Below are 22,210 nucleotides of genomic sequence, written 5' to 3'. Positions count from 1 at the left end.
ATTCACGCATGACCGCATGCAAGATGTGGAAAAAAACACAGCTGCTGTCCTTTTTTTCTCCTCCTAAAATGGATGCTTAGTCCACAGTCTGAAGAGGAAAACATTTAAATGATTTCAGACATTCTGACTTGATGCTTAGAAGGGAAAAAAGTGGAATTTACGATGCGGAACAGGAGTACACAGAGAAATCAAATGTACCGAGGAATCAGATCAGTGAACAATTCAAATCACATTTTATTGGTCGCGTACACATATTTTGCAGATGTTATCGCAGGTGCAGTGAAACGCTTGCTCCAACAGTGCAGTAATACCTAACAATCCAAAATAATTTCCAAATACAAGAAAATACAAAGAAAGACGTTAAGAAATATCAGACGAGCAACACGAACAGGGCGGTGGATGAATGCCTTACAGTTCTCACATTTATGAAACACCTTGAGAAAGAGGATAAAGGAAGTATTACCCACAGATGGCACGATGAGCAACGAGGACCAGGGGACTCGTCATCAGACAGGGCCAAATAGACTCTGGACGTACTTCAAATACACCAAATGTATTACAGGTGAGAGTCATATGCCAAGTATTTTGAGCAATGGAGGGATGTAAAAAGTTGTGCTTGTGTTGAAATAGGAACCATGGTCTTTAACAATAAAATACACTGAGGGTGCAAAACATTAAGAACACCTTCTTAATATTGAGCTGCACACCCCTTTTTTCCCTCACAACAGCTTCAATTCGTTGGGGCATTGACTCTATAAGGTGTTGAAAGCGTTCCACAGGGATGCGGGCCCATGTTGATTCCAATACGTTGGCTGGATGTTCTTTGGGTAGTGGACCATTTTTGATACAGTACACACTGGAAACTGTTGAGCGTGAAAAACCCAGTAAAGTTGCAGTTTTGGACATAAACCGCAGCGCCTGGCCCCTACTACCGTACCCCATTCAAAAGGCACTTAAATCTTTTGTCTTGCCCATTCACCCTCTGAATGCCACACATACACAATCCATGTCTCAATTTTATCTAGGCTTAAAAATCCTTATTTAACCTGTCTCCTCCCCTTCATTTACATGTGACATCAATAAAGGGCTCATAGGTTTCACATCTATTCACCTGGTCAGTCTATGTCATGGAAAGAGCATAATGTTTTCAAAATATTTTTTACACTATGTGTACATTTATGGTCCAATGCAGCCGTTTTTATCCCAATATCAAATCACTTCTGTGTAACAATTAAATATCTTACTGTGAGGTAATGAGGCTAACGAAATGAGGCTTGTCACCTAAAACCCTCACAAACTTTTACAGATGCACAATTGAAAGCATCTTGTCGGGCTGTATCACCACCTGGTACGGCAACTGCACTTCCCCTAACCTCAAGGCTCTACAGAGGGTGGTGCGGTCTGCCCAATGCATTACCTGGGCCAAACAACTCGCCCTCCAGGACACCTACAGCACCTGATGTCACAGGATGGCCAAATAGATCATCAAGGACATTAACCACCTGAGCCACTGCCTGTTCACCCCGGGAGACTGAAAAACAGCCTCTATCTCAAGGCCATCAGACTGTTAAACAGCCATCACTAGCACATTAGAGACTGCTGCCTATAGGCATAGACTAGAAATCAATGGCCACTTTAAGGAATGGAACACTAGTCACTTTAATAATGTTTACATATCTGGCATTACTCATCTCATATGTATATACTGTATTCTATACTATTCTACGGTATCTTAGTCACTTAATGTTTACATGTCTGGCATTACTCATCTCATATGTATGTACTGTTTTCTATACTATTCTACTATTCTACTGTATCTAGTCTGTTCCGCTCTGACATCGCTCATCCATATATGTATATAGTCTTAATTCATTCCTACTTAGATTTGTGTGTATTGGGTATGTGTTGTGTAATTTGTTAGATATTACTGCACTGTCGGAGCTAGAAGCACAAGCATTTCGCTACACCTGCAACAACTAATCACGTAATAATTTAGCTAGGACTGTCTGGGAGTGGTTTGAGTGAGGAGGAGAAAACAGAAAATTAGCTGTTATTGGCAGAGAGGTTTGGAACTATCTTTCTTATTTGTCTATTAACAAATGTATCGACTGGTGATGTCACAATGGAAGGCCAAAACACCATCCCACCAAAGCAGGCTGAAATTTTAGGCGGTCTTTTCAAACAGCTCATGACACTAAAATGGATCTTCACAATTTCACAGTATTATTCCAACCTCAGAATATGGAAATATATATATAAAACACAGCACAATCACGTTTTTGAGTGCACTGGGCCTTTAAGGCCTTAAAATGGAATTACTATGTTTTAGAGTAAGCTAGCATAATCAAGACTTTATTTTCATCAAATGTTGGCCAACATGTATTATACATGTGTACATTTGGTCAGTTCTGTTGTAGATCCTAGAACAGTAGTCTTTGATCAAGGCTATAGGAGTAATAGTCACTCTGCCTCCTTCCCATCCTCTTCTAACTACATTTCTGCAAACGTGTCAAATGCAAAGGGTTGAAAACTAACAGGGGTCTTGGATATGTTTGGGCTACGAGGGCTTGTTCATTTGTTTTACCTACCTCGCTTTTTTTGTCTCCACAACCTCAATTTATTTGTTCTAACCTTACACACATCTGACTAGGGCTACAGCGTATATATATTTATATATATATTTGAACAAGGGCTGTTGTTCCACTGAACTCCAGTCAGTTCCCAAACATTTAAACAGGGTTTCTCCATGGGGAAGAGATGTTTACCCATAGCTGCGTGGGCCTCAGCTCAGTCTATGCTTCAGTCTGCACCTTCAACCTGCTGCCATTGATCTGGACTCCAGAGCACAAACAGAAGACAGATTGAGAGAGAGACCGACAGAAAGGTGAAGGGGGGAGAGAGAGAGAGAGAGAGAGAGAGGGAGAAAGAGAGAGAGAGAGAGAGAGTTTAAGTAATATGAAACCGGACTCAGCCACGACTCAGCCACTTTTTGCCATTGACCTTTGTGTGGGGCCCACCCCTTGCCCCATACACACCATCATGTCTGTCTGTCTGTCTGTCTGTCTGTCTGTCTGTCTGTCTGTCTGTCTGTCTGTCTGTCTGTCTGTCTGTCTGTCTGTCTGTCTGTCTGTCTGTCTGTCTGTCTGTCTGTCTGTCTGTCTGTCTGTCTGTCCGTCCGTCCGTCCGTCCGTCCGTCCCGACTATCCTGTCTGGCTGTCCTGTCTGGCTGTCCTGTGTGTCTGTCCTGTTCGTGTAGCTGTACAACACCTGGCCCCATGCCACCCCCCCCCCCCCCCCCCCCCACGCCCCTTTGTGGTGGCTAGAGTGGCGCAAGGGTCCGCCTTTGATCCCCGGCCAACTATTCATCTCTCCAAAGGAAGAGAAAGAGAAGAAAACAGAGTGAAAGAAAGAGAAATAAAGAGAGAGAGAGAGAGATAGAGAGAGGGAGGGAGGGAGGGAGAAAAAAAGCTACCTCTTGCTGCCAATTATTGGAAAAACATCAAGGTCTGCTCTGTGTAAAGAGAAAAGAAGAGGGAAGACAGAGAGGGGGAAAAAGGATAAAAAGGGCTTGATAGTTTGACTTGGTGTTAGTTTGAGGATTCTGGTGATAGAGGCTATGGGGAGGCTGACCTGCTGCAGGTAATTATGGACAGGTGTATATGTCTATGGGTCTGCTTTTGCTCTTTCTTTCTCTCTCTCTCTCTCTCTCTCTCTCTCTCTCTCTCTCTCTCTCTCTCTCTCTCTCTCTCTCTCTCTCTCTCTCGCTCTCGCTCTCTCTCTCTCTCTCTCAATTCAATTCAATTGACTTTATTGACATGGCAAGTTCATTATTACTTACATTGTCAAAGTATAGAAAACAAATATATATATATATATATATATATATATATAAATAAATGGTGGGACCAACAGCAATAATAATAGTAGTAGTGGACATGGGATTACTATTAACAACAACTACAACAACAATATTAATGAGAACAACAATACATTAAAGCAATGGTAGTAGACCAGTGTCAACATGACTGAGAAGACACATGACATGGTATCTCTCTCTGTCTCTCTCTCTCTGTCTCTCTCTCTCTCTCTCTCTGTCTCTGTTGGTGTGCAGTCAATAAAAGCATAAGGGAATATATACTGTACACACTCACATTCATCAGATCCGTATTCAATATACACATAATCACAAACAAACAAGTCAGCATCGAGACAACCACTATGACTTGAAGCATGTCAACTCCACTAAACTATGAGGGACATGCCCACTACAACAGTGGGGAGGATTAGAATGTTTGCAGTAGAGCAAAACAGCTTTGTCAACCTATGAAGAACAGATAAATATCACGTCGTAAATCATACGGGTAGTACGGATTCAGCAGCCGTCACCTTGGTTTTAGCAACGCTCCCGATAGTCATTCATGTACTGTACTTTTTGTATGGGAAGCTACTGTAACGCTGTGCACGCTAACAATCATTTTATTCAAGTGTGTCAATTCAGAAGACACTGTTCATAAGACCACTTCGGTCCGTTAGTTTTCACACATGCTCACTTGTGAGTTGACATTTCAGTTCATTATAGTACGTCAAAGCGTACTATAATGACACCTACGTTAGTACATGTGTCAACAGAGACACACTCATAGACAAGCACTAGTTCCTATTACGGGGGGGCTAAGGCCAAGCTCTAAAGCAAGATTCTGAGGGAATTATCAAAAGTGTTGTTCCACTAGTTACAACCTGTTCCACTAGTACACCACATCCTCACAGACAAGACAAGTGCATTTATCATTTCTGCAAACGGCCCTTTTGCACAGGCCTAAGCATTGTACACAACTGCAATGCATCATACTTGTCTCCCCTTCTCTCCCCTCTCGTCCCTGTGAGGAAAAATAACTGACAATAGCTCAGAGATTGATCACCAAGGATGAGTCTCTCTCTCTCTCTCCTCTCTCTCTCTCTCTCTCTCTCTCTCTCTCTCTCTCTCTCTCTCTCTCTCTCTCTCTCTCTCTCTCTCTCTCTCTCTCTCTCTCTCTCTCTCTCTCTTCCCGTGGCTGTTGTTTATTCATGTGTCTCCGGAGACCTTCTCAGCCGATGAGCGAGAGAAAACAAAACTGAACATTAAAAACCCCTCAAGCCCTTTAAACACTTGTCATTCGTCCTTTATACATTCACTGCTAGAGTTGCTATAGAGACCATTTCTCTGTTTCATTAGCTTCTCTAGTGAGGGAGAGAGGGGAGAAGAAAAACTTCAGTCAATTAGGGCGTAGGGAATGATCAAAAGGAAGCCGTTTAAAAATCCAATTTGCCATGGGAGGTGCTAGATGAGATGTTGAGTGAAGGATATATACTCGAAAACAGTATTGTGTGTGTATACGTCTGCATTTGTGTTTTAATGTGTGTGTACGTGTGGCTGTGTACAGCTCCGTTTGAGTATTTGTACATTGATCTTTATGTAAGTGCACATATGTGTGATTTCATATACATTCAGGGGTGTGTATGTGTGCATGTGAATGCACATTATATCTGAGTACCTGCACCAGCCAAATGCATTTAGTTGTGCAGGCAGACTGGGGCGCTATCAGACACCACCATCACTAACATCAATGGAATGGAACATGGACACCGGTGAATGTGAAAGAACACTGGGGTAGTATTTGGAGGCAGGACCATGCATCGCTTACAAACCTTAATTAACAATCACTCTATAGCTGGACTCTGGCCAGACACGCAGCGGTAGAGGTGTACTGGTAGAGGGAGAGAGAGAGAGAGAGAGAGAGAGGGAGAGAGAGAGAGAGAGAGAGAGAGAGAGAGGAGGAGAATATAAAACACGTTGGAGGTACAGAGCTACACGTTGGAGGTACTTTTATGCAGGTTAGTGAAGCATAAAAGCACACACACACACTCACATGCGTGTAAATCTACACGCACGCGCACGCACACACACACACACACACACACACACACACACACACACACACACACACACACACGCATGCACGCACGCACGCACTCTCACACACACACACACACACACACACTCACACAACACCGCACACACATAGAAAATAATGGGGCTCTGAGTAACACATCTCAGATCACTCAGGGCCATATAGTTCCTGAATTTGAAATATGGCCACAGACGAGGAAACAGGCCGTTTCTTCGGGATTGATGTTCCATTCACGCAACGTGCTTTCATGTCCTACAGGAGCATTGTCCTAGAACCTTCACAACACTGCCAAGAGCTTAAGCACAGGATGGTGATGTAATCGCCTACACAATGAATCTAAGTGGGCATCGCCATTAGGCAAGAGCGACCTCACGAATCCCTCACTTCCTTCTTGAAAAACACGTAGGGCGTGGAAAATGAGGAAGAGCAACAAGGCCCTCGAATGCCCGTCGGCTGAGCGAGTCTCAAGCATTCAAGGGCCTTGTTTCTCTTGTCCACTGTGCTTTTTTAACCTGGCGACAGAAGATACATTTCTGGCTACAGAGTTTGTGTGGCTACAGAAGGTCCATTACGAGAGACTTGCTAAGTCAATGTGCATTCAAGGCCCAGTTCCTCATTGTACATGCTTTTATTTTGGCTACAGAGTTTGTCTGGCTACAGAAAATCACTTTCTGGCTACAGAGTTTGTCTGGCTACAGAATATTAGTTTCTGGCTACAGAGTTTGTCAGGCTACAGAAGATCTGGTATACTGAAGATCAGTTTCTGGCTACAGAGTTTGTCAGGCTACAGAAGATCTGGTATACCGAAGATCAGTTTCTGGCTACAGAGTTTGTCTGGCTACAGAAGATCCATTACAGCACCGTCAACACTCTCTGAGCCCCGTCCTCCTCGACGAGGAAGTGATATCATGGCGTGTCAATGTCACAGTGTGTCACGTCTAAGACCTAATGCACACCACACACACACACACCTCCTGTAAAAGGATAAGAACACACACCAAAGACTAGCCCATCAAAGGAAGGGATGTGAGAGATTCTTTCCCGAGATGAAAGCAAGGGATATTCTCTCGTTTCAGAGAGGGATAGAGCTCAGCTCTTCTCCCTCCATCGCCACGAAAAGCCTTGAAGTAACACTAACGCATTTTTTTTAAAGACGGAGGAAGAGAAAAAAAGTGATTTACGTCCCACGCGGTGTTATTTGGTCTGTCGCTTCCAATTTTCTACCACAGCTTTCCCCTTAGCTGGCTTCAGTCACTCTGGTCCCCCTCCCCTTCCGTCTCCCTCCCTATCCAAGCCTGTATTTGTTGAGGTAATTACAAAGTGACAGCTTCAAATCCTCCGCCACACACTCTTCATTATAGCCACCTCCGCTTCAGAGGCCCCGCTGATGACTGGTTTTGATGGGCTTTTGCTACTGTGACACTGTCGAGCATGGATCCTTCCTATATCCCTTAGCAGAGGGTGGACGTTCTTTTTCGTGTGTGTTTGTGGAGGATGGGGGGGGGATGCATGTGTGCGTGTGTGTATGTGCAGCTGTGTGTATCATGGAGCTGTGGTAAGCTTCCGAAGCTCGGAAAGGCAAAAATAAAATGCCTTCAACAGCGGATTTGTGGGGGAACTCCATCTTCTCTATTTTCCATCCCCCTTTTCTCCCCCTCTCTTCCTCTCTGAAGATGTAAGAGAGTGTGTAACCCCACCCATCCCCGTGTCTTAAGAAGCTGGGACCCCCTGCAGGTCAGCCTATTTGATGACCTCCAGAAGCATTTACTGGGTGGCGTGAATCCTGGAACCTGGCCAAGGGTCTTGCCGAATCAATGACGTTTCTTTTTAAGTGAGAAACTCTGAAGTTGATAGGTGTAGAAGACATGATATCGAACAGTCGGACCATCTCTGGCATGACCAAGACTCTGGGCGTATCAGCCATTTGTATCTGCCAGCATAGACCTCTTTTCTCCCTTAATACACGGTCTTCGTCATCAAAATGAGTGACACACGCTCCCACACACACACACACACACACACACACACACACACACACACACACACACACACACACACACCCTCCTTCACCACTAGAAGGTGATTGTGAGACATCTTTGATATTTTTCTTCTCTTCTCTGAAATGTATTGCCTCTACATAATCCATGACAAAAATAATGTGATTTGGTGTATCTCTAAATGACAGAAAAACAGCTGACAGAAATGAATAAGTTACCAGGGTGAGGAGAGAGAAAAGGGGGGAGGAGGTGGAGGAGGAGAAGGAAGGGGGATAACCTGGCTGCGAAACAGACAAATCATCAAATCATCTTTCAGGCATATCGGTATGGAGAAAGACAACCTCAGACAGAACAACAGCCTTGCATTTCTCCTATTACCCAGGCCTATCTTCTCTGGCTCCAACCATTCTCAGACGACAACGGGGGTTTATGTCACAGCTTAAATGGTGCAAAGCTAGCTATGAGCAAGTTTCTAGATTTCTTCCCCCTTCTCTATTTGGTCTGGTCCAAACTCAGCTGAAGCTAAGCTAGTCTTCCTAGTGACTCTTTGAACTCTGCATGTTGGCCATGTCTGTGATAGGGAACGTGCAGTTCTGTAGACTGTGTGTGTGGGGGGTGGTTGGTTTTACTATCCTTGTGGGGAAAATAAGTCCTCACAAGGATAGTAAAACAAGGAAAATGCGGACAAGTGGGGACATTTAGCCGGTCCCCACCAGGAAAAAGGTTATTTTAGGCTTAGGGGTTAGGTTTAGAGTTACAATTAGGGTTAGAATTTAGAGTAAGGTTTAGGGTTAGGAGTTAGGGTTAGGTTTAGTTTTAGGAGTTAGAATTTTGGGGTTAGGTTAAGGTTAGGGTTAGGTTAAGGGTTAGGGGTTAGGGAAAATAACATTTTGGAAGGGAATACATGTTTTGGTCTTCACAAGGATAGTAAAAGAAAGTGTGTGTGTGTGTGTGTGTGTGTGTGTGTGTGCGTGCGTGCGTTTATTTAGAGTAGTGAACTGTATTTCTTTACAGTCAGCATCTGGATTTATTTCTATACTGGTATGTAGAAAAAACACTGATGAAGGTACACTACATTCACTTTGTTGATGGATTACATCCGATACAGCCTGAGATACTGGCGTGTTCTATAAAGTGGTGGTGAGAAGTGGGCCAGATGTGGACTTTATGGCTTGTTGTTGGCAGAGGGGCTCAGTGTCGGCTGTGTGTGTGTCTGCTTGCTTGCACACGTGTGTGTGTGTGTGTGTGTGTGTGTGTGTGTGTGTGTGTGTGTGTGTGTGTGTGTGTGTGTGTGTGTGTGTGTGTGTGTGTGTGTGTGTGTGTGTGTGTGTGTGTGTGTGTGTGTTTGAGCGCTCAGTTTTCAAGTTTTAATGTCTTTCATTTAATGCCTTTCTTGCAAACTCAAAACCCAACAATGCAATAATCAATAACAATGTATTACTAGAAAACAAATATGAAATACCCAATAGAGTAAGTAAGTAATTAAGTAAGCAAGAATACTATATACAGGAAGCAAAGTTGGATCGGAGTTTGCAAAACAGAGGCCATCCATTTATTTAGGAATTCACAGGTGATGATCTGTGCGAGGACGACCTTTGCCCTTGCCTGACCTTTGAACTTGAGCCAGGGGGTGCCATAAGACCCCTACATCTAGTTTGGGATGCCCAATCATGGTGTGGGAAAAGGAGATGATTGACACAAGCCAGGTCAAACTTAAATAAGCCTTGAGAAAAGCTTCCCTGATGTCTTTAGTTGACAGAGAGTGCACGAGAGAAAGAGACAGAGAGTGAGAGAGAGAGAGAAAGAGAGAGAGAGAGAAAAAGACAGCAAAAGACAGAACATTTGAGAAATAAAATACATATACACAGAACTTATGGATTTAGCTGTTTCACTCTAACCAAGGTCGTTTCCCATTCTGATATATTCTGATATATTCTGATATGGTGTAGGTCCTGCCTGTCAAGCCCTACCCTCTCCTCTCTTTCCCTCCTCCCTCTACTCAGACAGTTCTAGGCAATAACCTTGGACACTCACACACCTCAATCTGCTCACGCTTCGTCTCCCCCTCTCTGTCTGTCTCTCTCTCTCTCTCTCTCTCTCTCTCTCTCTCTCTCTCTCTCTCTCTCTCTCTCTCTCTCCCTGCCTCTTCTCTCTTCCTCCCTTTGTCATCCCTGTTGTTCTTTCCATCCCTTTCAACCAAAAAAATACCCTGGCCTGATTGTGTTCTGTTTGGTGCATTCTGTTACCATGGTGATTGCCATGCAGAGCATAGGGAGGGTGTGTGTGTGCATGTGTGTGTGTGTGTGTGTGTGTGTGTGTGTGTGTGTGTGTGTGTGTGTGTGTGTGTGTGTGTGTGTGTGTGTGTGTGTGTGTGTGTGTGTGTGTGTGTGTGTGTGTGTGTGTGTGTTCATGTGCCAGTGCTGTCAGCCAAGCACAGAGGGTGTCCATATCGGTTAAAAAAATATCAACTATAAAATCTGAATACCCCACCATCCCTCTCCATCTCTCTCTCCCTTCCTCCCTCCCTCTCTCTTTCCTTCTCTCTGCAGTGGCTGCACCAGCTCCCGCCCTCAAATAACCAGTCCCTCCTTTCCTCTCTCTCTCTCTGCAGCAGCAGTTGAGATTGATGGAAGGAACCCACAGGTCTAGTGGAAGTAGAACGTGATGCTAGTGAGGAGAGGAGCGAGAGGCTGGGGCTCATCTGGCTTGCAGATTGCAGCAACGTCTCAGTAATCAAGGCATCAGGGTGTCAGCTTACATTACCCTCCGCTCTGACCATAAACCACTGGTGCAACTTGTTTTAATGGAACATCCTGACTGGGATGTGAGGGTCGTGTGTGTGGGGGGGGGGGGGGCGTTCCTGTTGATTGAGAGAGCAAGAAGGATTTGTATCTCTTTTATCAAGGGGTGGTCCACAATCATCCAACCTGAGGGGAATCAACCAACCAAGAGAAGAGGAAGGAGAAGTACTGTGTGGTTCGTGCTCATCTATAAAGCTCCACACGCTCACCTCTATGAGCCTGACAGTGTTGTGGCACAAGTGCTTATTGGGGCATGGCGAAGACCAAATCAAGACCTTTTCATTGGTGTGTGGGTTCCATCTCAGTCATCCATAACATACAGTTGGGCTGTGGTCAACATTAGTGCACTATAAAGGGAATAGGGTGCCATTTGGGGCGCATTATGGGGTGGAACTGTGTGAACTGAACTATTCTAACTGTTGTTATTATTTCACCTGTTGGGTGACAGACAGACAGACAGACAGACAGACAGACAGACAGACAGACAGACAGACAGACAGACAGACAGACAGACAGACAGACAGACAGACAGACAGACAGACAGACAGACAGACAGACAGACAGACAGACAGACAGACAGACAGACAGACAGAGATAGATAGACAGAGATAGATAGATAGAGATAGATAGACAGAGAGAGAGAGAGACAGACAGACAGACAGATAGACAGACAGACAGACAGTAACAAAAAGAGAAATAAAAAAATGGTAGAGTAACACACAGTGGACAGTGGAGAGAGAGAGAGGGGGGGGGGGGGGGGTTCCATGTCTTCAGCACCCCTTTGCCAGACACATTCTAGGATGGGGGCAGCAGTATTGCGATAAGCCCTGTCTCTCCTTGGATTGTAATTACCTCTTGAGGAAAGAGAGACACAGGGAAATAAATAAATAAGGAGACGTGTAGGGACTGAGTAATAGGAGATTTAGACAGACAGTGGCTTTATCTGGTGGTACAGGAGTTCACACGCATGCACACACACATACATGCACACACACGTACATGCACACACACAAACTAGGATTTTAAAAAAGAAAAACATTTTACAGTTCTAACACCTTGTTGGCAACCAGGCAGCCAAATAAATATGTCTTGGTCAGGTCATTTCTCTCCTCTCTCACCCTCCTGTCTCTAACACTACCTCTCCGACGACAGTACGTAGCAATCAGCCATTCAATCTGATCTCTTCTGATATTCACTCTCCCTGGACCACACAATCCCTTCAAACAAACGCCTTTTAATGAAAATGCATTCCAGACTTGTGTGGATTTAACCGGATTTTCTCCACTCTTTTCCTAGGCTTTGGGGAAAGTGCTGAAGCTCCAGCAGCCCACTTTAAGAAGCGCTGACACCGGAGAATTCCTGTCTGCATTCAAGGAATGAGGACTACGGATCAGCTTAGGAGAACTCCGGTCTACCCAGTCAGCCACTCATTATGGAGCAGCAGCACCACCCACCATTTAATAGGGCCTCCTAGTGTGCACACCTAAATGGCACCCTATTCCCTATATAGTGAACTACTTTTGACCAGAGCCTTATGGGCCCTGGTCAAAAGTAGTGCGCTACATAGGAAACAGGGTGCCATTTGAGACACACATTACTGAAATACCAGGATAAGTCGAGCACCTATTTCGGGAAACTGGGATCGTGAGAGCTTTAACCTGGCACATTTGCCATGCTCAAGTGTAGATTCAGCTCTAAGTATTACAAGCATCACAGGAGGTTGTAACACTGTGGTGTCGTCAGTCTCGCCTTTTTTCCCGTGTCCTTGTCGAAACTTTTAATCATTTGACACGCTGGACGTGGTGCTCAAACAAACAGTCGGCCTTAAAGTGCTTGTAATAGTGAAACTGTGAAATATCACTCTGTGCATGTTATGCATTAGGTTCTGTACATATAATATCCATTACAGACCTTCAGGATGGGAGGGGTCGGCTGTACGGTATACATAGGGACCTAAATGAAGTCTGGATTTCGAGACATTCCCAGAGCACAATAAAACCGTGCAGATGTATTGAGAGGACTTGGCGACACAGGCACATGAGTTCCATTGATAGGACAATGGCTTTGATGGGAACCAATCAAGACCATGAGTCCTGATGAATGCCACACAAATCAATTTCCTTTTTATTCACAAAGCTTATGTCAGCAAGGTAACCATGACGGCTATGGACTGTTTATAAAGGGTTTATGAAGCCTATACCACTGCTAAGGGCTGTTCTTATGCACTATGCAATGAGGAGTGTCTGGATACAGCCCTTAGCCGTGGTATATTGGCCCCAAGGTGCCTTTTTTACATTTTAAACTGATTACCAACATGATTAGAGCAGTAAACCAGTATTTTTGCATCATACCCTTTGTATATTGTCTGATACACACACGGCTGAAATGCTGTTTCAGCCAATCAGCATCCAGGACCCAAACTACCCGGTTTATAATTATTCATATGTAACTATAGTGATTACAGACCCTGTGTCTGCAACGTATCCATTAATATTCAGAACATTTGTACAACCCCTTTATAACCAGATGTGTTATAGTAACGGTACATGGATTAGAAAGTGAGGGGTTATGTCACATCGGTGGCCAACAGATCTCAACATTCCTCATGGTCCGCTGATATGAAGAGTGACAAGGGGTTAAGGCAGCAGCGACACATCAGTCCAAACCACAGTCCCCAACGGCAGCCAAACTAAACCCAGTCCAACCCTACCGCCGTCCCTGCCTCGCCCCTGCCAAATCCTCAGAGGCTCAGGCCTAGTTTGCAGTGTGGAGACGTTGGAGTATCGACCTCCTACACAGCTGAGAGGGGATGTTCAACCCTGGAGGACTGTGGAGTTTGCCCAACAGACTGTCAATGGACCGGGGTCTAACATTGACAGAGAAATAAACAAACTTTGAAGAATAGCCCCCACAAAGTAACATTCATTGACAAAATAGGTTAGAATGATTGAAAAATGAAAATAAAGGTTCATATGAAGGACAAAACTGAAAAAACTCAACTTTACAAGCCAATAATGACCTGAATATGAACAATAACACTCACGATACATCAACATGTTGACAACATACATTACAACATGCCAAGTCATGCTCTCAATAATGGGTCCTGGAGCGGGGCCAAAAGGGTGACAGGACAATGAGATCAAAATCTAAATGGAGGACACTGAACGTCACATCTTCATGCCTCTCACTTTCAAGATGGGCCGATGTCGGACAGAAAAAGTCGGTCTTCGACTGGTCCAGATGTCCCCTTGTCCCATTGTCATCCAGACACAAGCCTGGTTCCTTGACAAGCCTCTCCAGAAAGAACCCATTCCCATTGGCTCACACTGGAGCGCTTCCAATCTTCTGACAGCTCCTTTCCATGGGTCAACATTAGAGTGGTCCTTTGTGCCATAGCCTGAAAGACAAAGGAAGAGAGCACATCCCCCTTGAGGTTAGTATAATTGAAGAACCTTCGGACACATCTTAGCTGCATAGGGAGCATTGGGGACATATATCCAGGTAGATAATATTCTAGATCATATATTATTCACACCCTGCTAGGGCTATAGTCAGATCTCCCTCATGATTGCTACAGCGGTCAAGGTTGAAAGGTCACATCAAATAGACAAGGCCTAAGATGACAGCAGAAGACTCCACCGCACAATTCCCCGGTGTCCGCCATGAGCCAGGATCCCCCCCACTCAAGGGTTTTCGGCAAGGGATTGGAAAGGTTGCTCGGCAATACAGGTCAACGCTTTGATCATATCAGAGGAAATCTCAAGGCCCTTTTTATGCATGAGAAGAAGTGGGCTGCCATTTTGAATTTTAGAGGTGAAACGCTGGGCCAAAAGGGTCCCAAAGGGAGCCGGCAGCTCTTCATTAATCAATCAGCAGCTTCGCTTAGATGCTGTTGGACTAAAACAAGATAGGAAGAAACAAAAAAAGCACCCATGATAACAGTTATTAAACTGCATATTTTATCAGGCCCCCCATTAGAAAGTCAATTGGCGGTTATGTATTCATGCAGGCAGCGAAAGGCTCCGAGAGAGACTGACCCCTATGCTTGACCTCTCTACGGCTTTGAACTTTCTTTCTTTTTCCGGCATCAACTCCCTCCCAGAATGAATACTTTCATTCGGCATCCAGTTGCATAAGTAAACCACATGACATTTTAGGAATGTAAATAATAGAAAGCGCTTTTGTGAAAAATTCATTGGACGCTCCGGTGTTGCCACATAATTATTTAGAGAGCATATGTAAATACCTCTTACAATTGTGGAGGAATGCATGCCATTTCCTCTTCAAAGCCCTACCCATTCATTTGGTTAGCGGAGATAGGAGTTCCATAAAGAAAGAAACTATAGAAATTGTTTGCTCCATGGTTGTGAACTGCGGTGAGAGAACATTTTATTTTCAAGAGTTCCAAGTGCTGTTTAGCCCTAGTTTAAAGATCTATTTATCTTCCTATTAAGCATTGCTTAAGTCCGTTTGTCTGAGCGCTTCAATTAAAAAAAACAAAAAAACAACAGTTCTTGAGTTCTCAAATGAAAACGGTTTATTGAACCCAAACGTTCACAGGCTACTGTCTGGCCGTAGCCCACGCCAAACAAACCCTTAAAGAAACAGCGACAAGTAACACAAGAAAAGAGAGAGAACAAAGAAAAGGCCTGGTCTTATAACTTGCAGTGCCCAACCCCATGCCCCTCCCCCCATCCCCCCCCCCCCCTGTTCCACCAACCACAAGGACACCTGGCACTAACACATTCCAGGCATTCACTTGATTGGCAGACAGCAGGGGGACTGGCATGCTGGACCCCGTGAAACCCAGAGCAAACAGATAAACGGGTCCTAATTACAACACAAGAACAGCCCATCAGAACACAGGCACATAACTATCCAAGCGGGTTGCTGCTATATAAAACAGAACACTGAAATGGCCGTGTTCTATCATATCAATCCAGAAACAAAATGTGCAGATATTCCCATGCTCTTTAAGACTGTCAGCTGTGTGTATTTTGACTTAGACCCTGTACGTCCTCAGACAGACAGAATGACAGAGTGACTTTCTTCTCGTCTCTGGGGAAGGGGATGTGTTAGACGAATGACATGACTAGCGGGCACCACAGCTAACGCTTCCTCAAACTGTGTATGCGTCGTGATTGCGCTGGTACACCTATAGTTCATTGTCATAAATCAAAGGATATATGATGAATACTCTTTGCGCTAAAATCTCCATTGAATTATTTGTCCAACCAATGGAGATGGTGTTATCGATTCCCAGGTGACCAAGTGAACCGACGTTGACAAAAACATTTATAGAAAAACAGTTTTTTACAAGGTACCATGATCATGTAAATTCATATGGTTTGATATAAACTCTGTCAAACATCAGTAGCTAGACTAAGACTACTGCGAAACAAGAGAAAAAAATGCAAATAACGACAGTATTTTTGTTGAAGTTACTGAGGAAAATGATTAGCTAAGCACACAATAGGACAAAGATACACTACAAAGACAACCCCAAACTATCCTTTGGGAGAGACACACGGCTTCAATTAACTGACAGACAGAGACAGCACTAGGAATTCTATCATGTGTTGGCTGTTGCCTCCACTGCTTTCAACCTCAACCATACAGCAGCTAGCTAGCTAGTGTGGCTTCCCATCAATCGTGTCCTCTGGGTCTTTTGATCTGCTGGGTGGTATGTGTCCTTGGAGATACACGTCTCTCTCCTACTCCAACCTCTTTGTTGCCAACACCTGATTTTCCTTCCTGCATTAAAGCCAGCTAGCTGATCTGCTCTCTGCTGCAGCGGCTTCCTGCTTATTATGCAGTGAAGGTCACATGACTATGGTGATTTTAAACATGCATAATGCCGAGTCCGCCCCTAACAGTTTTACAGACACGTGGAAGGGGATGCACGTACACATACACACACTCTACCTCTTTGGAACCGTGTCTAACCTAACCATGTAAACCCAGGGCCTCCTCCTCCGGCGGCCCAGAGCCAAGTCATTCCGACAGGCCAACAGAACCCCCTGACTGCCTTTATCAGCCATTTACGTGGTTCCCCTTGAACATGGAGGGCCATTTCCTGCAAGCCAGACAATATGCATGAATGCCCCTTCGTACTCCTGCTCCCCCTGTGAAGTGGTGTTCTGGTTAAATTCCTCCTGGCTAAGCCCCAGCCTTCCCCCCAACCTGCCAGACCCAGACACACACACACACATAGATCTGTAAACTGTTTACACCCCAGTTCTCCCACCCGGAGGAGGGCCAAGCCAAACCTCCCTCTAACCCAAATCCAGAGCTCCACTGAGCATCAAGGCACCTCAGATTTTACCGTTGGGGATTCAGGAATACTTGTGTTTGGAGACACTCTCCATGATAAGAGAAGAGAGGAAGAGGAGAAGAGGGGAAGAGGAAGAGGGGAAGAGGACATGGAAGTTGTCTTCCTGAAAGAGTAAGAGAAAGCAGGAAGTTTTGTCTTCACAATTTGAGCTTGTTGTTTTTTCAGTAAGAGCTGGAAATGAATTCCCATATGTATTCTCAGCTTTGGAGGGTATCTGCCTTCCCAATGCTTTGATTTTGATGGAAGCTGCTGAGAATGGAGAGAGGCAACATACCCCCATTGTCTCCCATAGACTCAGGTGTTCCCTTAGACATCACTGTCTTCAAAGTCCCATAAGAAACTCATATACTGCATTTACCACCACTTTAAACATTCCGCTAAGCCAAACTCTATTCGCTCCACCACATGGTAATGCATGTTGAATTCTTGACATATTGTGCAAGTGTGATGTAAGTCTACGACAGAGAACTCCATCTCCCTCCCATACTCCCTGCATAGAGTTGCTTAGAACCAGCCAAACATACACTATTACTAAAAGAGAGAGAGGGGGGAGGGGGGGAGAGGGATATGTCGAGAGAGGGAGAAATAGAGAGAGGGAGAGAGGGGGAAAGAGAAATGTAGATTTACTGAGAAAGTGAGGGTGAGAGGAAGAGAGAGATGGAAAAAGAGGGTGGGAGTGTGGAATCAGAGAGGGAGGAAGAGCCTTGCACACACAAGGAATGAAAAGGACTGTGCTTATTAACACACTTGCAAGGCTGCCGCTCCCTTAATTGCTTCTGTGTCCAATTTGCTGCGTCGTTGTAATAACGAGGAACTGTGGCAAAGAAAGACATTTTTATGGCTGGGGAGTGGAATTAAGAGAAGAAAAAGGCAAAGAAAAGGAGAGAGAGAGAGAGAGAGAGAGAGAGAGAGAGAGAGAGAGAGAGAGAGAGAAAAAAAAAATCCACAGCCTCCAAACTAGCATGTCCTGAAGTGACATGTATATTGAATACAAATCAGAGGCATTGCCTGCTTCACTAGCTATCTGTGGCGCTGCAACTCATTTGCAATGCGTCAACTGGAGCTCAATCAGAGAAGGGCCCTGGTGCATAAAAAGGCGAGCTGCTCTCTGAATATTGGCTAATGCTACATTTGCAAGTCCTCGAGAGGGAGAGGGAGAGAGGGAGAGGGAAAGAGAGAAAGAGAGAGCGAGAGAGAGAGAGAGAGAGAGAGAGAAAGAGAGAGAAAGAGAAAGAGAAAGAGAAAGAGAAAGAGAGGGAAAGAGAGAGGCAGAGAGATTTCTTGTGAAACCTCTATGAATCACTTTGTAGTGCTGGATTGATGGAAGCGATGCCTGGGTAGGGATTACTCTTTTCATTACAAACCCCCATCTGGTACCAAAACCACGTCTGTCCAGCCTTTCGCCTTTAAACATGTGTGTGTTTCACATCAATCTATTCCTATTGCAGCTGTGCTAGGAAAATGAGACAGACCCACGCACACATATACACATGTACACACGCACACATACACACACACACATGTATGGCACACAAAAACCCATCGACCCCTTTCGTTACACAAGCATCTGCACTCACGCACACACATGCACATCATTTATAAACACACACCAAAACACAGACATATGTCCCCACCCCCCTCCCCACCCAGTCACAAAGACACAAAGAGAAAACACAAGAAAAAGACAGCACTGTCTTTTGAACGTGCCTATTTCCAACTTGAAAGAGGCAGCCATAATCAAAACCAATGGGCACCATCGCGAAATAAATGAAAAGCAATCCATCCGCCATGCAGCCCCCCCATCCCTTCTTTTAACTGAAGCAGTGGTCCAGAACCCCGCAGATGTTCTCTCCCCCTCCCTCTCTCAGATGTGTGAGGCAAGGCAAAGAAACAGACAGGAAGCTGTCATTAGGTCAGACCTCAGGGAATGGCCTCCCTATAGACCGTTGTTTCTTTTTCTTCTCCACCGTAGTCTTTGGTCATTCAAAATGGCGGCCACTCTTTTGTGTATCCCATCGCCTGGACAGCTCGACACGTCATTAAAACCCCACTTGTCGTTAGATAAAGTGTTATAACGGCTGAACCCTGCACTCCTAAAGCTACGATGCAAATGACACTCAATTCCCCGAAGGACTCTGGTCAGAAGTAGTGCACTATGTAGGGATTAAGGTGCCGTTAAGGACGCAGATGTAGTCTCTGCTGTAAATGACGGTATGACAACTAGAACATGACTATGAGGTAGTATACCAGGTGTCATCACCATTAACCACCAACTCTGCTTTCTTATTTCAAACGGTTCTATCATGTTGACAATAAACTGAATTCATCCGTCCATAGAACAAAGGCAGAGGTTCCTTATACATGGAACCATGTAGTATTCTCCTAGTTGAGCCAGTTTTGAATTATTCACAAGTCATATCAAAGTGGGTGGGAGGGATGTCTGGTGCTCCTCAAGAATGGTCCTTATTGGTGGGAGCTACATGCCAATGTTTCAACATATGTCGGTTTAGAGAGAAAGAGAGATGCACCTGTTCTATAACTGACTCGTAGTCATTACACAGCAGAGTAATGGGCCGCCAATTAGCCTAGCGACGTGTTAGTAATTGAACCAGAATATAAGTATTCTAATTGTTATTTTACAATGAAGAGATTGAAACTGTTATGGTGCATTAAAGGGATGTTGATGAACAAGAGGGATGGGGGGAATTAAAATAACATTCCTCGACTGAAATCTGTTACACTGACTGACTTGCAACTCAAAAAAGAAACAGTCAGATCCATCTAGTCTGCTCTGGCAATGAAAATGATTCACGAAGTAGAAGCAGTGTATTAGGGAAGACATCTACCATTTGTCACAAATATTGGATTTCGCATGTCACATTGGTGAGACACAATTCCCTTTGTAATTCTCCTGTCTAAATTGACTGCGAGGGATGGGAGCTCTTTATCTTGAACTTGTAACGAACACGATGGGAGTCAGAGAGCTGGTTTCAAGCGCAGGGCGCAGCAGGTGTTTGTTGCAAAGGACCACAGGAGGAGGCAGGTAACTGGGTCCAGGGGCAGGCAGAAGGTCATACACAAGGGGTCCAAAAAGGCAACAGTACAGGCAGGGAAAAGGCTGGTAACGTAGTTCGGGAGATCAGGCAATAGTTAGATAACAGGAAATCCGATAGGTTAAAGTACAGGCAGGGAATAGGCAAAAGCCATTGTTAGTGAGGCAGGCAAAAACTATCATACACAGGAGGAGTAAATTACAGGAAAAACAGCACTCCAAAGAGAAGTGTGTCACAAAACAAACAATACCTCACAATGATGGGGTGCAAAGAACTGAACTAAAGAGTGTGAGCTGGAGAGTGTGAGCTGGAAAGTGGGCTGGAAAGTGAGCTGCATTCAGGGGATCTGAGTTGGAAGCAGACGTTACAAAACTGCGTCATCCTAGATCTATAGTCTTATCAGAAATAAGAATGTATCCATTATCTCATGATCTGCCTGTCCTGAGCAGTCCCAGACCAATTGGATTTGAACGAATAGCATAATATTAAATCAGACTAGATAAAGGAAAGCCAATTTCATTACATTTTACATGAACCTTTTTTTTACTACAATTATCACCTTTTGATTTCATTTTTTTTCTTCTCTTCTTCTTATTTATTAGGGTGCAAGTGAATTTGAACTCTCGTTAGACCAATGCATCAGTTTGAAACAAAGTAGAATTCTCTAGCCTTTCCCTGAAATAATGATTGGTGCAACAAGCAGGTACACCATTGGTCAAGTGGAGACTGTATTGTCTATTGTCTAGTAGCTCCTGTCTTTGTGGTGTCAGTGTTTGTCTCTTTACTGAACTGGACACCACAAATGGACACCACAGCGCTGTTGGCAACCATTAGTTGACAGGGGAAACATGCCTTGAAGAGGCAACCATCACCATCTCCTCCTCCCTTGTCAGGAGAGTCTGGACAGCCCCATGGTGATCAAACCTGTTTCCAATCTTGCTCTTTCTCTTTATGTCTGCTATGTTAACAATGTGGACACATTGCACATAGTTGCTCTTACCATGCTCTCTCTGAGCTCCGTCTGTGGTCTCTCTCCATTAAATGAAAAGAAAGAAATATCGTACTGTATGCATTCATTGTCCTTTGCTGACAGCGTTAGACAGCACCAGTTTTTCTGTACTGACAACTGATGAGCAATTAGTGAGCCAGAAGAACCCCTCCCCTGCAATCTCTACGTGCAAGATGCATCAGGCATACGTCAAGCCAGGGGCTCCGAAACCAACCAACTCCTTCAAGGTGCCCTGGTATCACTGGGATCATCTGAAGTGTTCTTGTTATGGTTCGTTCCAGGGAGGAATGTACACTAACTGTATGGAACACAATGTTCCCATTGCTTCCCATTGCTCTGGGGACACTAGGTCTTTCTGATCATGTTCGGGTTCCTTTAAACACAGTAATTTACGGGGACCCCAGCCCAAGATCAGAGGTCTTTATGTGGGTTAGCTGGGGGGAACCGTGGGGTGGGTGGGGGAAACATGGTCGGCTACAGCGCTGGAAGTTCTGAATGAAAACAGCATGGCCTTTAATGGGCCGACCTCTGGGTGGTCCAATCAACCTCAAGATGACATTTTCTGACACATGGCGTCCATGGCGATTGATGACAGACTTGGAAATGGCTCCTTATTATCCTTCCTCTTCAGATGATTCAAATGTTGATTTATCCAGATGGCAACGCCTCTTGATTACATGATGCAAATTAAGGAATTCCAAACAGGTTGCGCTGGTTTTCTCTGGGTTTTGTGGCTTTTTGACAGCTTCATCTAGGCTTGGATTCATAAGCCTTATGGTCTAAGGCTTAGGGAGTAAAACGAGTACAAATATCTCACACTCCCCAAACCAAAGACATTTGCCTTATGAGGAAGTTTGTGGTGAATAACTGAAATGCATATTGACTCCATATTTTCTATAACATCTTGGTTCTGGCCCGGAACATACCATTCTTCATTGCTAAAAGGGGACACTGGTCCATAAAGCAGAACATTTCTAAAAACAACTCACTTCCTCCTTAGACCCAAGGTCATGAGGTTCATACTGTGGAGTGCTGCTCACCACATCTGACCTCAAATCTCACAAA

This window comes from Salmo salar, chromosome 02 (genome assembly GCF_965601325.2).
Source record: "Salmo salar chromosome 02, fSalSal1, whole genome shotgun sequence".
NCBI classification, from domain to species: Eukaryota; Metazoa; Chordata; class Actinopteri; order Salmoniformes; family Salmonidae; genus Salmo; species Salmo salar.
The sequence above is the reverse complement of the archived record's forward strand: the minus strand, read 5'-3'. Positions refer to the sequence as shown.